The sequence below is a fragment of the Ambystoma mexicanum genome, chromosome 6p (genome assembly GCF_040938575.1).
Source record: "Ambystoma mexicanum isolate Mex_15411 chromosome 6p, UKY_AmexF1_1, whole genome shotgun sequence".
NCBI lineage: Eukaryota > Metazoa > Chordata > Amphibia > Caudata > Ambystomatidae > Ambystoma > Ambystoma mexicanum.
In genome coordinates this window covers 1,224,520,535-1,224,541,968 of record NC_090935.1, presented here as the reverse complement: position 1 = coordinate 1,224,541,968, position 21,434 = coordinate 1,224,520,535, and positions in this window count along the sequence as shown.

Sequence of the window (21,434 nt, the reverse complement as noted above, 5' to 3'; positions counted from 1 at the left end):
GACCATTTGTTTTCGACCAAATGACCGGACACCCCAGCCACCATATCCAGGATGTACTCATACGTCTGTTAATACATACATGGATGCAACCACTCACTGTGAAGGTGCTACCACCAAGCTCTTATATTTCCTGTATATATGCCACTGGATCCTCCTCTATCCTCATTTTGCGTGTCAAAATCACACTCATGTCTAACTGGTATTAGGTAATATTATCCCCACCAATAATATCACCATAGATATGGTCGTCGCGAATGGCCATAGGCGATATTATTAGTGGGGATAATTTTTGGAGTAAATTGGAGTGGGGGTTGCGGGGGTGTCCCCGTCCCTTTTAAAATAATATGGGGGTTGCAGGGATGTCCCCCGAAGCTTTACTGGGTTAATATTACTGCAAAACTATGGCACCGTTCTTGTATGGTGATATTTTTGTAGGGATATTAACACATCGACCCGTCCGACTTATCTCAGTATTGCACCCTCAATGCCATCCAAACGTCATTTCTGACATTGTTAAAAGGTGAACCATCATGTGTGTTATTTTGTGCCATCACATTGGGCTAACCTGCCCCTTTCCATTCCATCTGATTGTTCTCCTAGTACTGAAGCAAGTAATCTCTTAACGTCCCCTCTTGCCGATGTCATTTCTGCTGTCTGTTTCTCCAGCTCATTAATCCGCTTTCCTGCCCTTGCTGTCAATGATGCTAAGTTATCTGTTTATGGCCATGGAAGATACTGAGCCAGCCCCCTGCCCCCTTTTGGAGAAAAGGTAACTGTATCATCCCTGCCTTGCATACGGGCGCAACTGCACTCTTCATCCCTTTTGATGCTGTTGCCAGGCAGCTCGTTCAATGGCCTGGCAAATTACTTAATCTGTTCAAATATGGTGTTTTCTTTCCTGAATATATTGGGAGAAGCTCCGGGAGTAATGGGCCCACACACTGTAGTAGCTTCTTATCCTGCTGCAAATCTATTAGAGGATACTCTGGTATTTTGGGCACAGTTGCTTCAGCAGCTTGTTTTTCTGCTTCGTCCTTTTCCTCCCCTTCACCTTCCCACTCTTCTTCCCCTCGCTCTACCTCTTCCAGCATCTTGCTGCTGACACCTCCAAGACCTACCCTAACATACTCTCCTCTTTCTTTCTTATTTTTAATCATTGTGCTCTCATTTTTTGTCTACTCTATTATGTTTCTGCTGACTCTGTGAGCAATTTCCCTCATGTTCTCTTCTTTTCTGTACTCTGTCACACTTCTACTAATGCTAGCATTACCCTCCCCCCTCTACTCTTCTCTTCTGCTCACCCTCTCTTTCCAAGGCCTTCACGTTGTCATTGTCAGTTTTCTGTCCATTTATTTTAAAACATATCTGACCTCCTACCCATTTGTCTGGTGTAACTGCTGCTTCTTTCCTCCTCTCTTCATATTTTTCATCTTCAACTCTTCTTTTGCTTCTTTTATTTGTGTTGTTTATAATTTTCTACTCATATTGCTAATGCACTTTTTGTGCCACCTTTTGTCTCTTTGACTCTAATATCACCTTCCACCTCTGGGGGCTCAAATCAGGGATTAGTGTACCCTGCAGCAGCTGCGTCCAATGGATATAATCCTGGCGTGGTCAAGAACGGAACGAATGGTTGAGTAGGAGGAGGAGCTGTTGGCAACACTTGCTCTTCTTCTTCTCTTTTTCCTATACGTTCTATTTTTACCTGCTCTCCCTCCTCAAAAATCTTCGATAATTCAAGTATGATCAGTCTGCTCTGTAATTTCCTTCCCTTCTGCGTGGCGTGCGGGTACGTGTGCATATGTTGCAGCAGATTGTTAGAATGCCTCCCTTCTCAAGGCCATGGGTGAAACATGTTGCCCAACATGTCTCTGACCCATTGTGCATGGTATTTAAGGATGTTGTTTTTATATTGGGGAAGCACCTTACACAAATGAATAATGGGCCTGGCCGCCATTATAATAATGTACTCAATTTAACATAAATTTAGCAATCACCATTTCAACACACTCTCCCTCTCCTCTCCCTTTCCTTTTTGCACCCCTCTCCCTCACAATTCTTTACAATATCAGCACAATGTCCTCCCTACCTCACACAAACAGTTCACAATCTCAATCTATTCCATACTTACCTCCAACCAATCCTAACTGCTACTCTACCAACACACAAAAAACACCTTTACCATTCTACTATATCCCAAACGATACGAACAACAATCACCATCAATTAAAATCTATTCTGCACAGCTGTCTTCCCTATATATGGGGTATGTCTTCTTTTATCTCTTCTAACACCCCCCACAGGAGGCTGGGTTTTACGCCCTACTGCATGGACTTCCCAAACTTCTGCCTGAAGTATCTCTTTTTTCTCTCACACTTCAATACTCTTTTTCATCTTAAACAACAACCACAAACTATACCCTCCCCCAAAGGTATTTTCGTGCACGGATATATATACTCACATCCTATGATTTCTGAGGTCAGTCGGTGACGAGTCTCCTCTAGCTGTCTGCTCTGCCCTTTGCGCCCAGTGTGCCCTGTATGAGAGCGGACAGGATTTGTGGGAACTGGGCTCCTGACAACCTCCTCTTATGTGAGCACTCACACTGCTCCATGCAGGCGGTCTCTGTTGTTGAAGGGATATGCAGTGAGGAGTCCTCGACCCTCCACCAGGTACTGGGCATCTCAGCAGTGCCTCCAAGAGTGAAGATTGGTCCAATTACCAATAAAGAAAAATAAACTCAATAATGGAGTAACTCCAAGTGCACGAGAAAACCCAGCTTTATTTAGATACAAACGGCCACTGTGAGAGCGTACATGGGACAATCTCAAAATGGCGTTAGGAACAAAAAGGTTTTAAGTAAGATAAATGTCGTAGCTGATGTCATAGTTAGTAATTATCATAAAAACATCTCTCTTATTTAATTGGTTAGTGGTAAATAGAACACATAGTCATCTATAACTGAACCTTCTACTATTTGTTCTTTCGCAACTAATAACTCCTCCTGCATGCATCATTCTACAAATGATACATTTCAATCTAACATGCCATTGGCTGGCACAGTATTCGATTAAAAAAAACATAGTTTGATTGGTCAGATATTTGTTCATCCGTCCTCTGGAGAGATGGGCAAACTGCTCTGATCCATTTTAAAGAATTTACTCCCTTCACGTTCCCAGGCTTGAGGCCTTATCTGCCAGCCTGTTTGTGACCTTGGAGTGTTGTCTCTATGTCTGGTTGTAGTAAGCAAGTGGCAGGTGCATTATCTAATTGGGCATGGAATAAATGACAATTTCTTCGATGACGTGGTGTAGGAAGGCTATTCAGAAATAATTTGTGTCTATTTATTGAATTTTCTGCTGTCCTAATATGTGTGTGCTTTCATTCGGCAGCCACTTGGGGTGCTGTGTATTCATTTGCTATGGGATCAATTGGCACAATAACAAATTGCACCTATCATTCAAGGATATGTCTATTTCTCACTGTTACCAATTAAAACTAATTAACAGGGATGTGTGCCCTGGGAACCATTATCTGGTACGGTTTCAGTCCTAAGCGGAACTCCGCTCAGCACACGGACCTTGGTGCTTGGGTTACTGTCTGAGCATCGTGAGGCCAGGAAGTTTGTGTTAAGCAATTTTATGTCAGGATGCAGTATTTGAAAATTGAGGTCTTGCAGAGTTTGCTCTGAGTAATGGCATAATGGTATGTCTGCTCTTTCTCCGCCATGCTGGTGTTCTTTGTGTCTCTTGCATGCTGCCATTTTATTATTCCCTGCCCGTGTATGCTGCAACCTATCCCCACCTGCCCATATCTATACTACTTGTATAACCCTGTCTGGCTATTTTGCAACCTGTCCCTGCTTGTAAATGCACACTACTTCTCACCCTACTTGTGTCACACAACCTATTCTACTACTTCATGGCGACTGCGTGACCATTCGGGTTTTATGGTTTACATAAAGTTTATTAGCTTGTACTTTTGCCCATGCTCAGGAATGGGCTGGGGTGTGGTCTGGCCTGGTGCAACTTTCATCTGCACCATCACAGCACTGTCACAGTAACCCGACTCCTGCTGCTTGCCCTTTACAAAGTGCCACATAAATGCCATTGACAGGTTTTCACAGCTCACCCCTCTATAGAGCAACCAACATTGGAAATATGAAATGAGGTGCATAAAGAACTGAGAAAGCAAGATGATGTGAAGGAGTGGAGTGGCCAGAGAGAGACAAACGAAGTTAATTGGAAGAACGAGCTGAGGATAGTCCAGGATGAGAAATAAAGATTTGGAGTGAAGAGGGGAACATCAAGGGCGGGGAAGGATAGGTTTAGGGAAGGGAGGATGAGTGAGTACAGAAAGGGGTTTGAGGATGTCTGCGAGGTACAGGGCCAGCCTGACCAGCAAAGGACACAACATCCAAATACTAGTTTTCGCATGACTCTGAGGAGGGATCAAGTACATGACCAAATAGTGAGGAGTTTAGGCAACAGACAGCTTGAGCGATGGAGCTAAGAGTTAGAGGCTGGTTGCCAGCCAGGCACAAGTGAGTGGTGATTCATCAAGGAAGAAAGTAAGAGAGGGTTGGGTGGACAGACCAGGCCCTAGGGACATGGAAGCACTGCAGAACCTATCCCAAAACCTCAAAACCCCCTCAGCCTTTCTCAAATCTGGGAGACACTACTGGGATAAAACTGGGAACCGCAACACATTTGCTCGTTCCACTTGAGTAATGCTGCTCAGCGTTTTGCAAAAGGTAGAAAACTGCCAGAAAATGTGTAAGATTGGGCAGAACATTGGGCCTGATTTACAAAAATATTTTTAAATGGGGCAGTCCAATTGAAAACACGTTTGTGAATCAGGCCCATTGTGTTTTAAACAAAAGACTGTGGGCTCGATTCACAGAGCGTTTTCCTATGGGGTTGCGCCATTATAAAACACTTCTGTGAATCAGGCCCTGTAAGTCATGCTGGGTAACGACCCAGAGAGGTTTTCCTTTGGGACACTCTTCCTGGAGCAAGAAGGTTAGGTATTATTTTGTTATTTGCCATCCAGATCCTCATTTGAGTTGCCTATATCTTGGTGTAAAGGCCTAACTAAATCCTTTTAAACTTACCTCCTGAGTTGCAGGTAGGGCTGGAGACTCCACTGGACTTTATAAAAGCGGACCTGGCACATCCCCATTGCCTGGTCCCGGTAATAATTACTCCCCATTCCCATTGAGCCCTATCGGGCTCAATGGGAATGGGGAGGTTGGATGCACCGGCACCATGCGTGAATGGTGCCGTTGCATGCAACATGCTCTGCTCGTGGGTGCGGGTACGCCTGCCAGGTCAGAAATGGAAGGCGGAAAGTCACCCGGGAGCAGAACTCGGAGTTTGCCAGTCCGGTAGTAACGGCGCCACTAACGGACCGGCAAACTCGTATTGAGGCCAAATGAGTGGCAAACTTGTACGTTCCACATCCTTCTTTTATTTACTTTTTCATCCATGCAGTTATCTCCTTTTTGGATGAATACTGAACACATATATTTAGGCTTTTGCCCTCACAGTCTTTCTCCACTTTCAGCTTTTTTAAAAAAATTAACATAATAATACAATTAGTTTTCCTCGGTGATGTCACTAATGCCAAGGCCTGAGTATTTTATCATTATCTGCCTCGGTAAATGCACAAAGTCATAACTTTTCACTCTCCAAATCACATACAGTAGTACATCACTCTTCTACTGTCCACCAGAGTGCTTCCTCCTGGAAAGGGGCTTCACTTGCTTCTTGCCAATTATACGCGGAATATCTGCTTGCATCACTGTGCTCCCACTAAGATTCCCAATTCAGCTTTTCTGAAGTTCTGCTGCAAAGATAAAGTTCCTCTATAGTCTCTGCACAGGGACAGACCCATTCTTCCCCTTCATTCTTATCACTGCACCTGCTGCACGAGACTCTGCTGACCGAGCAGCCTGTTATGCTGAAGTAGTGTTCCTTTACAGGTAGGGTGGATCTCCAATGCTTCCATGATCATCATTCTTCTTTAATTAGTTTGAGCTCTGCACAATGCATTTATTTATTTATTACGTTTGTAAAGCACCCAAGCCCGAGGGCATCAGGGCGCTGATTCAAACCGGTTACACTGAACATTAGCATACATAGACATGGGAGAAACAGCATGGAACAGTCAAAGGCTCCAACACGTCTACATTCATAAATATGGTCAAAGGCCATGCGGATGTTATTGGTAAATTAGATACTTTTTCTTATTTCATTCTGGTTCTAGAGTTTACTCCAGGAATCAGCCAAGGAAACCTTTGATTTCCATGCACACTGTACTTCTTTCCTATTAGCTAATCAATTCAGTATTTTAAATAACTTTCAGGCGCAGAGACATATGACGCAGTTCAATAAATTAAAAAATAAATAATAAAGAAAAGGACAGTATGGTGAGGTGATCATGGGGTGGGCGAACCGTGCTCACTCCATGAGATGGTGTGTGGGATCTGAATGAGTATTCTAGACACCACCATAACGGAAAGAGAACAAAGATGGATGCAAAGGGAGGTGCACTGACCGGGCCGCCGGTGTGCAAGTCCATCGCCGCCTGTGTGCAAACCCTTCATTTTATCCCCACTATACCTTTCCCTAAATAATCAGCCGACAACACTGTCCAGCGGCATGCATCGCTGGGCAGACACACCAGAGCGAAAGCTCAGCACCGACTAGCAATGAAAAGCCTTGAATAGAGAGACCATGCCAGCCTCTGGCCACACACCTTTGGTCTTGCGGCCAGCACATTATGGAACATTCAGCGTTCTGCAGTATAAAATAAAGGATTGCACCAGTTTACACCCCCATGCTGGAACAACTATGAGTACATATGTTAGCTAATTGGTTTTGATTATTGTGTTAGCTTATTTTGTAAATTCATTGTTTTGAGGGTTATTATTTTAGACTGCTGTGTTATTAACTGATATGGGGCACTTATCATAATATTTCAATGTATTAGGGTGTTTCTCTACCTTCCTGTAGTAACTTATTACATTAGTTTATTACTTCAGTATGTCATTTTATCTTGTTTTATTGCTCTGCCAAGGAGCACACCACCCATCTACCCCAGGTATCTGAACCCACAAAAATCAATCCCTCCATTACATGGGCTTAAAGGGAAAAAATGACTTGACTCCTAGTTAATATTAATAGGGAAATAACTATGATACCCAGCGCAAACACACACTATTACTTAACTGTCTCAGCATAGGGAGGCACAGAGTATTTGAAAACCTTCTTCCAATAGCCATAGGTGAATGAGCGGGAGGCGGCCAGGATGACTACCAGGTGACTGAACGCGCCCTCAATGAACATCTTGAACCGAACACAAACAAAGTGCTGGAAAGACACACATGAAAAACCCAGCACCCAGACACCAGGGTCCCAAAATGAATGACACTAAAGCCTATGTGCAATTCAGAATGCCGAACTAGAGGAAGAGGATGATGTGCTTCGCATGTTGGGGTACAGACGACATGGCTAATAATCCTTGTTGCTCTGCAAAGGGGGTCCACTTGCCACAAAGGCAACAGTAGGAACAAGGACGTGCCTTACTGACATGGGATCCATCCCATACCTACATGAGGAAACGCAACTTATGAGTGAAGACATCACGACTTACTGATTGCCACAGTAGAAGAGGATGCAGGTGGCGGATGGTAGGATGTTAGCATTGATGGACGGAAGTTACAGATGATGGACAATTCGGGACATTGGTTAATGGTAATTGGAGCAGACATTTGCACCTTGGTTGGAATATTAAGGATCTATCGAGTCCTGACATACACTTGAAGGCATATGTTGGCGTTGCCCAAGACATCTTGGATTTCCGTATGGTTGACAATGAATTTAACTGGATGAAAATGCATGGGAAGCGATATGTTGGCAGAAACGGTGCCCCTCACCCCCCCCCCCACCGAGCTGGCACCATCAGAAAGGTTTAAATGTCAGACTCAGCCTCAGTGCCCCCGTACCAGTCATGCAGGTAAAGGTCACTATATGCAACTCATTTCCAGAACTATTCAGCCCTACACTGGGATGCCTCGAAGTATGGAACCCCAGGATCATTTGGAAAAAACAGGTGCCACTTTTGCCACACACTGAATTAGGCCTATCGCTCTCCGGTGAGGAAACCAGCTAAATACTTATCCACGCTTGACCAATCCATTGCTTACCACCAAGTTGAAATACACAATGCGTCCAAACACTTGACGTCCTGCATTACACGGTTTGGGTGGATATATGTTTAAGTGAATGATATTCAGCAGCACATCAGCAGAAGCGGTATTTCAGTGAGTCATGAAAGGACAATATATCCTTGTAATCACAAAAGATGCTACACGACATAATAACTCCCTGACACAATTCTTGACCGTCTATAACAGAGCCAGTGTTTCCATGTATGCGTGCAGGCGGGTGGGGTTACTCCTGCAAGGTCAGACATGGCGGGAGTGACACCTCCCGCCTTCAGGACTCGGAATCAGCCGGCCCGGAAACAACGGTGGCAGCGGATTTACTGCCATCGTTCTTTCCGGACCGGCTGACTTGTAATGAGGCCCAGTGTGAGCTTTAGGATCACAGTGCATCTCTGTAAAACAACAATCAATAGCAAATGTCCCTCCCACAATACTTTCTCCACCCCAAACTCTTTCCCCACTCTCCGCACTCAGACCAAACTACTCTTGCTTCTAATCAAACAGCACCCTTCTATCACACACTTAATATAACATAATCAAAAGGTCATCACTTATGTACACAATGGTTTATTTTCCTCCTCTCGTCCCTCACGTTGGAATGGAGGGATGTAGTCCTTGCTATCACAGGACTTCTCACTCTTTTCTAAATAGTGCTGCCCTCCCTCCTCTCTGTCTCTCTCTCTCTCGGGATGTGTCAATTCAATGTTTTTGGTAGACAGATACCCTTCCAGGACCAACATTGCCAATTCTGCAATGTTCAAACAACACCTGAAACTTTATTCCACCTTGTAATGAAGCCCGCTGCTTTCTCAACGGAAACAATTTGGTGCCTTCTTTGAACTCTCACTGCAGCAAATGGACACAGAAGAAAGATGGTCTGCCTTTCTTAATGGACAAAACAACAAATACACCTACACAATTACTTTATTTCTTCAAACCATCTTGGAATTTAACAAAAGAATTGACTGAGGCTTTTTACCTTTAATCCCCCTCAAGCATCCTTTCGCATAAAGAAAAAGTTTATAAATGAAATACATTTAAAAATAAAACAAAATTTAAAAAATCATTTATTTTTTCTTTTCACATTTACTATTACTACTGTGATGTCACTGCTCCTCTCTGCCAGAGCTCTCTTCTATTTCTACTTACTAATAAAAATAATAAGTAAAAGAATATACACCACATGATTCACTGCTTCACACACTCCACTCTTATTCCAATGCTCACTCTACCAAGTGTTGTTCTTGCGTCAGGTGCACTCTCATTCTCCTCCTTCCTAGCACCTCCGATGTCATTCCTTCACCCTCAGGAAAGTCTGCACACCTGGGAGCGGCGCCACAGCCTTCAATAATCAGGCAAGCCTCTGGATAATACCAGCACTTGCTTGCCTCCTCGTGGTGTTCGTAGTGTCTGCTCTCTGCAAGCAAGCGCTGCTTGCCCAGGAAAATGCGGCAGAGGAACTCCTTGCCCACAGCAAGGCCTGTAATCGGTTATATGTGATTTTACCAAAGGTAAAAGCAGACTGGTACATTTCAGAGTAGCCAAAATACCAACAAAATACAGATTTTTCTACCCTTTAAACCCCACCCTAACCCCCCATTTTATCCCCTTAACCCACAACCATATATATAGTTCATTACAATTTTCTGTATTTTTCAGTATTTTAGCTTTCGGTGAAACTTACCAGTCCGTTTTATTTCGGTAAAATGACTAGATACCCTGGAATCACGTTGCGTGTCACCAAATGCAGGTAGGCCCAAAACCTGAGTCGTATACACAAATAATCCATTGAGCCTATAAAAGTCCATGAGAAGCAAGAAAAACAGACGTTTATTACATGCAGCCTCGGCCGAGAACAATCCACAAATCATTCAACTTTATATCTGTTGGCATGAACGTCCAATGTGCCATCCGTCAGAGGAAATATAAGTAAAAAAAAAAAAGAAAACACTAACCTGAACCTACACCAAAGCCTCAGGCTGCAAGCAGATCACCCTGTTATTCCTGCCATATCCCTTCACTGAGAGATATTCAATGTGCAGAAAGACACTCTTACATACACTTTGAGCTTAGATGTGTAGAAAGATGCCAAACACACGTAGCCTGTAAAGGCACGCTTAGAATCAGCATAGCACAAAATCATACACATACATACATGTAAAGAAGAGTAGGTCTAAGAGACAGGGAGCAGTTTAGGAAATAGAGTAAGCATTAATCAGATAGAGCAAGCTTTAACAGATGCACACAACGTACACGTTGCAGTAGCATGTTGCCAGTTCCCTTTCATATGAGATAGATAGTAGACAGCAAGGCACACGCACACCCACACACACAAAAATATACATACATAGATAGGCCTTAAGCCATGCAAGTGATAGTAACTGCAACATAACATATAGGCAGATGTTAGGCTTAACCATGCATGCCCACTCAAGTAAGCAAGACCAAACCAAGCAGGGACGCACATTCATTAGAGACCGTAAATACAGTGAAAATGAGTCCCGATATATACATAAATATATCTACATGTATAGACTTAACACTTGGTAGGTGTCTAATATATAGAGCAGGCCTAAAAATAAAGGTAACTCGTAGACCCTTTAGATTATGGTAGGCCTCAAAACCTCATGCATGATCCACACAGTAAAAGGAATTCTCATTTCCAGCTCACACATGAGAAAGGCGCTGATAGGGCCAGCAGCCTGAACACTGTGTCATGCTGTGATTGGTTAGTAGTATGAACTGAAGTTCGTTCCTAGGCACAAGACAAGGAAACATGACTTAATTAGGTGTTGATACTAGAAGCAGATCCTGCGAGGGGAAGATGTAGAATGCCGCACAGGGATTGGTCACGATTAAGAATGGTTCAGCGAGGTCTCACACATCCAGCAATTGAAACATATAACTAATAAAGTTTCAGTTCATGTCCCCAGAAGCTAACAAACACAAGATCACGTGAACCAGGCTACCTGCAGAGGAAAGCACCGGACAGAGTCACCCAGACAGAGGGTGCACATCGCCCCCTGTAGGAAAACATCCATCTAGCAGTGGAGATACACGCACACAATGAATAACATAAGCCTGCATCTTAGGGAGAGCTCAGTATGCAGGACCAAGAGAAAATCAAAGACCCTAGCTCACAGCAGAGGATGTAATAAAGGTTGTATATCGATTTATTGCATGTCCATGAATTGTAGAAATGTATTAAACAACAAGACAATACATTTACACACGGTCAGAAAACACATTATTTAGATGGGTGCGTGGTCTCAAAACAAGAAGCTGTGAAGCACACCACATGAGGTCATACACACAAACCATCGGAAAGGAAAGAGAGGAGTTACATGTTTCCAATAAGAAGTCGCAATATTACACTACTGGTTGTACAGTTCAAAGGATGAGAATGGTAAAATGGTGCCTACCTAGACCTATTGGCCCATCCTATCCCCTGTGACCATGCTAATGACTCCATCTTGACAATGATATGTTAATGGGGTCATCTAGTTTCTCCAAGTTTGATTGGGCAGTGGAAGGGTTAACATGTTGCACATGCAGCTCATTTGATCATTGGTTGTTTTGTCTCAAGTGTTTCTGGGTGGGTTGGTTTCACCTTAATGGACCAATCATTGTGTGACGTGTAAATTGTGTGGCAACAAAAATAATACTTCATCTAAGTTCTCATGGGACTCAAAAGTTGTCTCCAGCTTACGGTTCTCACCCTTTTGACTGTCCAACTGACAGTTAATGTTGCAACTTCTCTTTGGAAACATTTTGCCCTTCTCAACAAATCTCCTTCCTCTCCCATGGTGTCACAACATGACTTCATATTGCGTGCTTCTTAGCCCTTTGCTTCAGGACCATGTGCCAATCAAAACTGTGAATGTACTGTGAACTGTGGGTGTGCTTGACTGGCCTTAACTTTTATGAACAAATCTGTTTTCATAAATATGGGAACCTTTCATATATTCCCTGTTATATTTCCTGCATTGGTCAATCACATTCTTGCTTCCATGGACATGGATACTTATTTCTTTATATTCTTAGTGAAGGTGCTGTGAGAAATCTGAGCGCGTTCTCACTTTTAATCCGCTCAAGACTCCCCAACAGGTAACCAAGAGAAGGGTAAGACTGTCAGATTCTGACCCCGGGAGGGAGGCTGCAAAGGGGTACTAATGGGATGGAGGGTCTTTGAAGAATGGAAGTGAGATGCCCGAAGATGAGATCTGGCAAACCCCCTTTTCCTAATCCTGATCTATCCTACCTACCCTCTACTGTCATAGGATATCATCACGCATGTCCTGCCCTACCCCAAGATCTTCCGTCGAACACTCACACTCTGAGGAAAGCAAAATAATGTAAAACCCCTTTTTCTAGCTATAACCCAGACTTATCCTCCCATCCCTCTAATATCATAAACTACTGTGAGAACCAATACTTTTCTTCCCTGTTAACCTCATTTACGGAGAGTACCAGAGTGAAAGAGCCAATACCAATTTCCTATACTAAGAACTCTCCTAGACCAAAGACATGTTATCCCTCCTTCCTTGACAATGACCTACCCAACTCCACCTCAGCCTTCATAGAATGTAGTAAGACACACAATCTTCTTTTCCCAAATTTCACTCAAGTACTGTGATGAAGAAGAGGAAATCAAGAGGAGTACAGATTTCCTATGAGGAAACACCACTATGGTACTGGGACGAAGAAGATGCAGATAGAGGCATATCAACATCTTCATAGGCCATGTCCCACTAACAAGGCCAGGCAGGGTCAGGCAATTGAAATCAGCCATGCCGACCTGCAGCCTATCAAGTCTTCAGGATAGTATAAAAGGAACGCTACCAATCAGCAAAGAGAGAGAGTTGGGAGGAGAGGTGAGGAGCCATGGCTACCTAGGACCAGCTGGAGGAAACAGGGACGCCAAGACGCCAAGGGTCTGTGTGAGGACGCATCCAGCAGAAGCTTGGCTATCGACCCCTGTTTCCAGGAAAGAAGAGACATCAAAAGAAGGGACCCAGGAGGTGTGCTGATCCCTGGTTACCTTGGTAAAATGAAATGCTCATTCCCATGGGCCAGGGCGGGAGCCCAGGAGTGTCTTAGGGGCAGGTGGAGAGACCCTGACTTCAGATAAAAAGATGATAACCCAAGAACAAAGAAAACACCACCTGTGAGTGAAGCGCAGTGAGAGCCCAGTGTGTATTGAAGTAAGCAAGCAAGATACAACATTGCAGCCCGAACGCAGAAGACTGGAGACGCATCAGGTGAAATTGGCAAATGGAATTACAAGGCTACATAGTGGCATAGTGGTCACATGTATGATTACACGTTCCCAAATTACTCTGTGCAAAGAAAGGAAGTGTCTGCAAAGAGGGGAGCTGTGCGCAGACACGAAAAGTGAGCAAAATAGAGATCCTAAAAAGGGGGATCTGTGCAAGAAATGAAGTGGGAGCAAAATTCCCAAAAGTGGTAGAAAGTATTGACAACAAAGTGTGTTGGAAAAGCATTGGGGTGGCCAACAGGTGGGAGATTGATCCAGTTTGGCTGCAGAGACCCCAGTATAAGGAATAGAGAACTCTATTAAGGATAAGCAACTGGTAGCATGACCTGTAATGGGTGAACTATGCGGTCTGACCACTGTGACACGACCAGGTAGCCCAATTGAAAACTAGGAGCTGCATGATCTAAAGGGCTTCTGGGTTCACGGAAAGGCAACCCAGAGAAGCCTAAAGAACTTACCAGGAAAAGGTACGGTGAACTTCTTTTGCCAAGTGAACATTTTGCCAAGTGAAATCTCAGAGACTTGTGGAACTGTGCAAAATTACTGAATGCCTTAAACTTGGAGAAGGGAGCTGCAGAAAGGCACTGATGTCACAGTAACTTTACTTCAAATGCTATTGAGTTGGAAAAATCCCATTCACCATACTATTCTGTCGAAATGAGGACAAGCATTGGTTTTGATGCAGACAGTATTTTGTTTTGGACAGACAGACTTAGACTTCCCTTAGTTTTCGTTCTGTTAGGGAGGATTCCCATCTTAGAGTTAGGGCAAGTTAGGCATTACACCATCCTGACCATTGAGAATAAAGGTTTTAAAACTGTGTTTCACTTGCCTGTGTTGCTTCTTGATACTATGCCTGTCTCACAGTGCCCATGTTGTTTGGTGCTTGTGATTCCACTCCTAGGTGGATGTTTTACTGTGTGTCTTCTGCCTTATTGACCTAGTCGTGTGCACACTCCTGCACATTACCTCACTCTCAACAACCTGCGGCCTTCGTTTTGTTAGTTTTTAAAGCAATGGGTATATGCTTCACTTGTTTGACGCTTGGGAACCTGCTGCACCTCTTACTCCTGACCCATCCCTGTGCAACTTGTACATCATCCCTCACGGGACTGCTCAAAGTTGCAACATTTGGTTGAATCTCTGCTTCCTGTTCGAAGTGTGGGAATGAGCTGCGCTTCTTTTTCCTGACCATTCACAGCGTGCCTTTACCTTATGTCTACCGAGGCCACTGGCCTTGTATGTGTGTCTATCTAAAATAAATCTAACACAGTGGGCCTCATCACGGGTCGGGTGGTCCGGGAATAACAGTGGCGGTCAACCCGCCGCCACTGTTAATTCCGGACCGCCCGATCTCGAGTCCTGAAGGTGGGCGGTGGCGTTCCCACCAGGTCTGAGCTGGCGGGTTTAACACCACCCGCCTGCAGGCGGACGTGGAAACACCAGCCCCATCACAAGATGGTGCCGGTGTTTCCACTTCCTCATTCCCATTGAGTCTTATCAGACTCAATGGGAATGGGGATTTACCGAATTCCGCCTCCAGAATTCCCGGGACACCAGGGTCGTAATGCCCTGGTAATTCCGGGAGTCACGGAGGCGGAATGGTAATACGAGTTCGGCGGTAACCGAGCCGGAAAAACCGGCTGGTTGCGCCGGACTCGTAATGAGGCCCAGTGTATTTTGCTGTGGGAACTAATCTGGGTCTTTCTGAGGCCTATTCATTCTTAATGGACTATGAAGCTGCTTTTTGCTCCAATTTATTTATTTATTTATTTATTTGTTTATTTATTTATTTATTTAATTATTTGTATTTGTATTTGTTTTATTTATAACGCGCAAACCATCAGGCCAGGAGGCATCAGGGCGCAATTTGTACAAATTTACAAGAATACATATATACAGACATAAAAATTACAGAAATTAACATTAACAGAAATTTTAACAATATTACAGTGGTTTCAGTGCTGCTAAGGCTTAGCAGTGGATATACCCATAGGGTGTACAGCAAAAATAGTAACGGATGTCGGCAGGTCAGAGCAAGAAAGACAAGGGTACTTAGCATGTCTTAAAGTTGGTCGAAAAGCCAAGATTTGGTTTTGACCTTGAATGTGTTGAAAGAGTCTTCAGCTCTGATTGTAGCGGGAATGGAATTCCACAGCTTAGAAGCTAGGACAGGGAAGCTCAAGCCCCCCGCTTTTTGCAGTTTAAACCTAGGGATCGATAGACAGTGGGACTGGGCAGTTCTTAGTGGTCGGGAGGTCGAGTAGCGCGACAGCCGACTGCAGAGGTAGGTAGGGGCCTTGTTCGTCAAGCATTTGTGCTTAAGGGTGAGAGTTTTTAGTGAAATTCTCTGCTTGACAGGTAGCCACTTTAGGTTGGTTCTAGATTCTGAAATGTGGTGGTTGGAGGGAATGTTTAGGGCAGCACGAATGGCATTGTTCTGGGTTGTTTGGAGTTTATTCAGGTTCTCTTGGCTGGTGCCTAAGTAAAGAGCACTACGATAATCAATTTTAGCCATAATGAGGGTTCTAGCTAGTGTGACACTATTAGGGGTGGTAAGAAACGGTCTGCAAGCTGCAATAAGTTTTCAGGTATATGCCGAGACAGATCTGAGTGCATTTATTTGTCGGGATAATGATAGGGTGGCATCAAGGTAGAAACCTAACGTTTTAGTATCTTTCGAGACTCATATGGTGTTACCGTCAATGGTGAATGATTGATAGGACGGCTCTAGTTTGCTCAGGCGTTGTGCGATGCCCAAGATCAAGAGCTCCTTTTAGGCATAACTGGTGCTGGGCCATCCAGGCTTGGATGACCAGGTAGACGTCGTTAAGGGCCTTGGTGTCAGCTAGATAATCACCTGTGATGGGAATGAGTATCTGGGTGTCATCCGCATAGTTAGTGTAGGAGACACCCAGATAGTCAAGCACATCAAAGAGAGGTTTCGTGAAGATGTTATAGAGTGTAGGTGACACGCAAGATCCCTGAGGTACGCCGCAGTGAATTGGGGAGGGGTCCGCAGCCGCAGAAGGGGCAAAGACCCTCATGGATCTATTGCTCAAAAAGGATTTGATCCAGGCCGCAGCAGAGGACGAGAAGTTGACAGCAGAGTGGAGGTGCTTGCATAGGATCTGGTGGTTGACCAAATCAAATCCAGCTGAGAGGTTGAAAAGTAGTAGCATTGCTAGTTTGCCCTGATCCTTCAATACCTCAATTTGGGTTTTTAGGTCTATTAAAGCAGTTTCCGTCCCGTGTCTGGGGCGAAATCCGGATTGACGTACACCTAGCAAGTTGTTAGATTCCAAGTAGTCTTGGATCTGAAGGTATGCTGCGCGGTCTAGAATCTTAAGCAAAAATGGAACCGTGGTGATAGGTCGGAAGTTAGTAGGTATGCTTGGGTCTAGGGATGGTTTTTTGAGCAAAGGGATCACCCAAGCGTCCTTAAGGTTGTCTGGGACAATACCTGTACTAAAGGAGGAGTTGATAAAGTCCGTAATGAATGGGGCCAGATCATGTGCAGAGTCCTTAATGATAGGAGCTGGGCAGGGGTCACCTTGGCGGTTGGACGGTTTCATTGTCAGGATGATATTTTCGACCTCGGTAACAGTGAGTGGTGAGAAGGCAAATGGTTTGGTGTTAGCAGTGTCTGCAGGGGGGTTCTAGCCGGGGAGTGTGAACGGTTGACGAGCTTCAGGGTGATCTGCTTGTCTTTAATTTTAGATTGTAATGTGGAGATTTTATTTAGTAAAGCTGCTTGAATGTTAGCACACCATTTACTATCTTTTGTGCACGTGTCTGGGGGGGAGACTGGGGTTTCTAGCTCTTTTAGGATTCTGAAGAGCTCCTTTGTATTCGAATCAGCTTGCAGCTTGAATTTATAAAGCGCACAAATCAGCCGGGGGGCATTGTGGCCCTGTTACAGCAGTGCTTAGTTACACAGAAAATGATAGGAGCACCATTCTGTGGTTCTTGGTTACATTAGACCATAGCCAGTCAGGTGAGAAATGCAGTGACAAAGGATGGAAAGTAAAACAGACACAGGTTTGTGGGAGGTGCAGGGATACAGTCGATACAGTAAGTGAGAATGAGGTGCACGGCACAGGGCTAGCATGGTCAGGAGACCTCCTAAGTATGCAAGGTGAGTGACTAAACTAGGACAAGCATAACAAGGCCTGCTCTCTATGTTATACAACTAATACATGTCAGATGTGCTTATATTACATGTTTGTGATTATTACCTTCAATGATTCTAATGGAAGCTCTTACTGCTGCTTGGGGTACACTCTGTGCCTCTATCCTGGGTACACATGAACGTTTAGACCAAATTCTCTACTGATCATTATTTACCTCTGCACTTATTCTACATGGGTTATACTCTTAATGTATTTGTATGTGTCTACTGTATGTTATCTGCATTTATTCATTGGAGGTCCTTTGAAATCGCTCTATCCTTTTGTCAATTTTGTCTAAGGCCTATTGTGTCATACATATTACCTGGGTGTCTGGGCTTCTGTGTAGTTTCTGTCTCATGTTATAGGGACTTCCTTAGATTGTATTTTCTCTCACGTCTGGGGTGTTGGACGTTCATCCCAACAGGAACATCCTGAGTAGACTGATTCCAAGCAGCAAGTCGTGGAGGTGTAACCAGTGACACAAAGCACATGTATAGCCGATCAAGAAGACTTGCACACACACAATGATGTAGGACAACTCATATCTTCAGTGACCATCACCCAATCATCACCATATCACATTAATATTGCAATCCCTACGTGTGCATTGGGATGCATATGTCACCAACCATAAAAAAGAATGACAGTGCACAACCTTACCTCGTGGTACAGCTGTTGTGCTATGAAATCCTCACCACCTCTACCTCACACTGGGCCTCCACATTGGTTATAGGAGTGTCAGTGTCCAGCAGAGGAAATGGGGACTTGCGTGGAAATAGGGTGCTGATGGTCCTCTCAGTGAATGTGGGCACTGGCTAAGGCAAGGTACCTGAAAAGACATTGGACATTTGTTTGGACCAGCTAAAGGAGTGTATCTGACAGACTGCACAAGTGCACATCAGTGTTGAATGGAATGTTTCACATGTATGTGGGAGGCTGTAGTAGTGCACAATACCACATCAGTTGACTCCACTCAGCATGGCCACATGTCCATTCCCCAAGCTCGAAAATGTGCCCAGGACCATGAGCAGTTAAATCACTACCCTCGAGAGAACAATGGCCCTGACATGAGGACCAAAACATATGATAAAGTGCACCTTGGACAGAGGTAAACAAATTATACAGTCTACCTTGTACGGGGTGCACAAAGACATTTCAAAGAAAATCAGTCCTACCTGGAGGTAGCAGGGGAATGGAGGTAAAAAAAAAACGAAAAAAATCCATGCCCCCTCCATGGGCTCATGAACAACATGGTGCATGAAGAAGGGTGGTGGTGGCAAGAGGATAGGGGTCTGTGGTGACATGGCCAATGGCATCACCTGAATGGTCACGTGAACCCCCATCCTGTGGTGGTTCCTGGGATGGTGCACTCTGACCATGCAATGCCAAAGCCTAGTCCTCATTGGCTACGGCCATTACTGGGAGGGATGTGTGCCTGAAAGCCTCAATTGCTACAAGGTCCTGATGATGGATGTCATGAGTGGTCAAAGAGTCATTATACATTGTGAGGGGTCAGTAATGAGAGACGGGTACAAAGTTGTAGTGTTTTCAGATATTTTATTAAAATAAAGGGGTTTGGATAAAGGCCTTTCTGTCCCTATCCTAGAGAGAGTTTCCCTGCCGAGGATATCAAAACGAGGGTTCAGTCTGTGTCTCTTAGTCCGACTTAGGCAAACTGTCTTTGTGTCCAAAACGTATCTGATCCTCACACTAAAAATTAACAACAAAAGATGCAAGGTAAACATCCTCGCTTTAAATTCAGCAAAAAGTGTGCAAAAAGTTTATAAAGTTTATAAAAGTTTATAAATACAACAAAACAATTCTTGTATCCAGGGGTTGATTCCCTTCCCCGGAACTGTTTCAGGTCGAATATTGAAAAGGTTCTGTTCAAACAGTGGTTCTTTAAGAGTAGTAAAGATGAAAGGTGTCTTTTTGAAGCACTGATGTTTTTAAAAATGTCAAAAGTATCTATTCGGAACTTAGGTAATTATTTTGCAAGGATGGTGAAGTATCTCTTTTACACAACACTATTTTAGGAATGACAAAGAGTGTCTTTTCCAAGCAATGCTATTTTAAGGATGGCAAAAGTGTCTCTTTTATAAAGCAAATTATTAAAGTTAGTCTCATGGTATACTCTCCAGCCAGGGAACTTCCACAATGTCTTTTCCTTTCACATACTCTAGATGGAGTACTTGGTGGAATCCCCCTCTGGTCTTGGTAGGTCCCCTGGTACACTCTCCTGCCAGGTATCTTTTCCCCAAAAGCTTACTTCCTGGTGTAGCTCTTTCACCAGGTTTTCTTACAATCTCTTATTTTAATCTTTCAATGTGCTTTCTCTTTAAGTATAACACAGTTATACTCCTTCACTGTTTATATTCTATTGGTTCCAGGTATTATTTGTTCCAACTTCCCCATATTGGATTCTCATATATGGAGACCTGTTCAAGTTTTGTTTGTAAACTTCATTATTACCATTCATTGGCTTTGGCAATACTTACTCCAATCTTCTCCATATTGACTTCTCATATATTAAGATTTGTACATCTCTTGCCTTTCAATTGTTTCATTAAAGTTCATTTACTCATGACAACATTTATTCCAGCTTTCCCCATATCGACATCTCATAAATGGATACTTTTGTAAATTCAGTTTTTCTATATTACTTGGTTGATATTCAAAATGGAATTTCAATTGTTTGTGTGCCTGTCGGTATGCTGTTGGGGTTCCCAATATTCCTAGGCAGGCTCAACTGTGTTTTGTGGCGTCTCCGACCCGTGGCATCTGGCTGTGGTGAAGTCTGTGCTGTGGGAAAGCATTTCCCGCTCTGCAGACCCTCTTGCTGTTCTCCCACCGGCTTCTCCTTCACTCGCTGGTGGAATTGCTGCTCTTCAATGGGCCAGCTTCCTCAACAGCCTCTTCATTGCTGCCAGCTCCTCAGCAGTCCCTCTTCAGCATGCGCTATGCTGCTACCGTTCTCTCTCCTTTCCAGTAGGAAGCACCTGCCTCCTTCAGCATAGCCCACGCACGTGTGTCTGCCTTCTTTTCTGCTTTCAGCTGTGTCTGCTCTGCATCTCTCTTCTCCTCCTTCTCTATCAACTATTGGAAAAGGCACACCATTATTAAATGTCACACACAGCTGATTGGCATTACAACAACTTGTCTGCACATTTAGCTTGGTGGGTTATCTGCTCCACATTAACTCCTTTCTCCTCTTCCTCATCCCCGTACTGTAGGTTTTATGGGAGTTGCACTACATAGGGTTTTTAGACCTTTTAATACTGTATTGCTTTGAATACTTGTTCGAATCAAAACTGTCAGAAACAGGAGATGTTATGTGAGCATTATGTGTATTTCAAGTGTGAATAGTATCCTGCCTAGGGTGTCTGGCAAGAAGAGGTCTTAGGGTTTTACCACTGGAAGGATTGGTAAAATGACAATGTGCCCTCAGGAATCTTGGAAATATAGGGTTTTCTTCACATGGAAGGGAAAAATACTGTGTCTCTCCTGATGGGGAGACCACATCTCCCCAACAGCCATCTCCTCTTGTGTGATCCTCCCTCATAATACCACTCCCAAGGTCAGGATCAGGTAGTGGCTGCTGTCCCCTGGTCACATGGGAGGAGATCTTAGTCTGGGGATCAGTGATGACTCCACGGAATTCATCACAGCATGCTGACGCTTGACGTCTCCAACTGCATGTTGAGAGATTGTCTCAGGAATCCATCTCTTGGTGGTGGATGTACCTTGTGGCAAA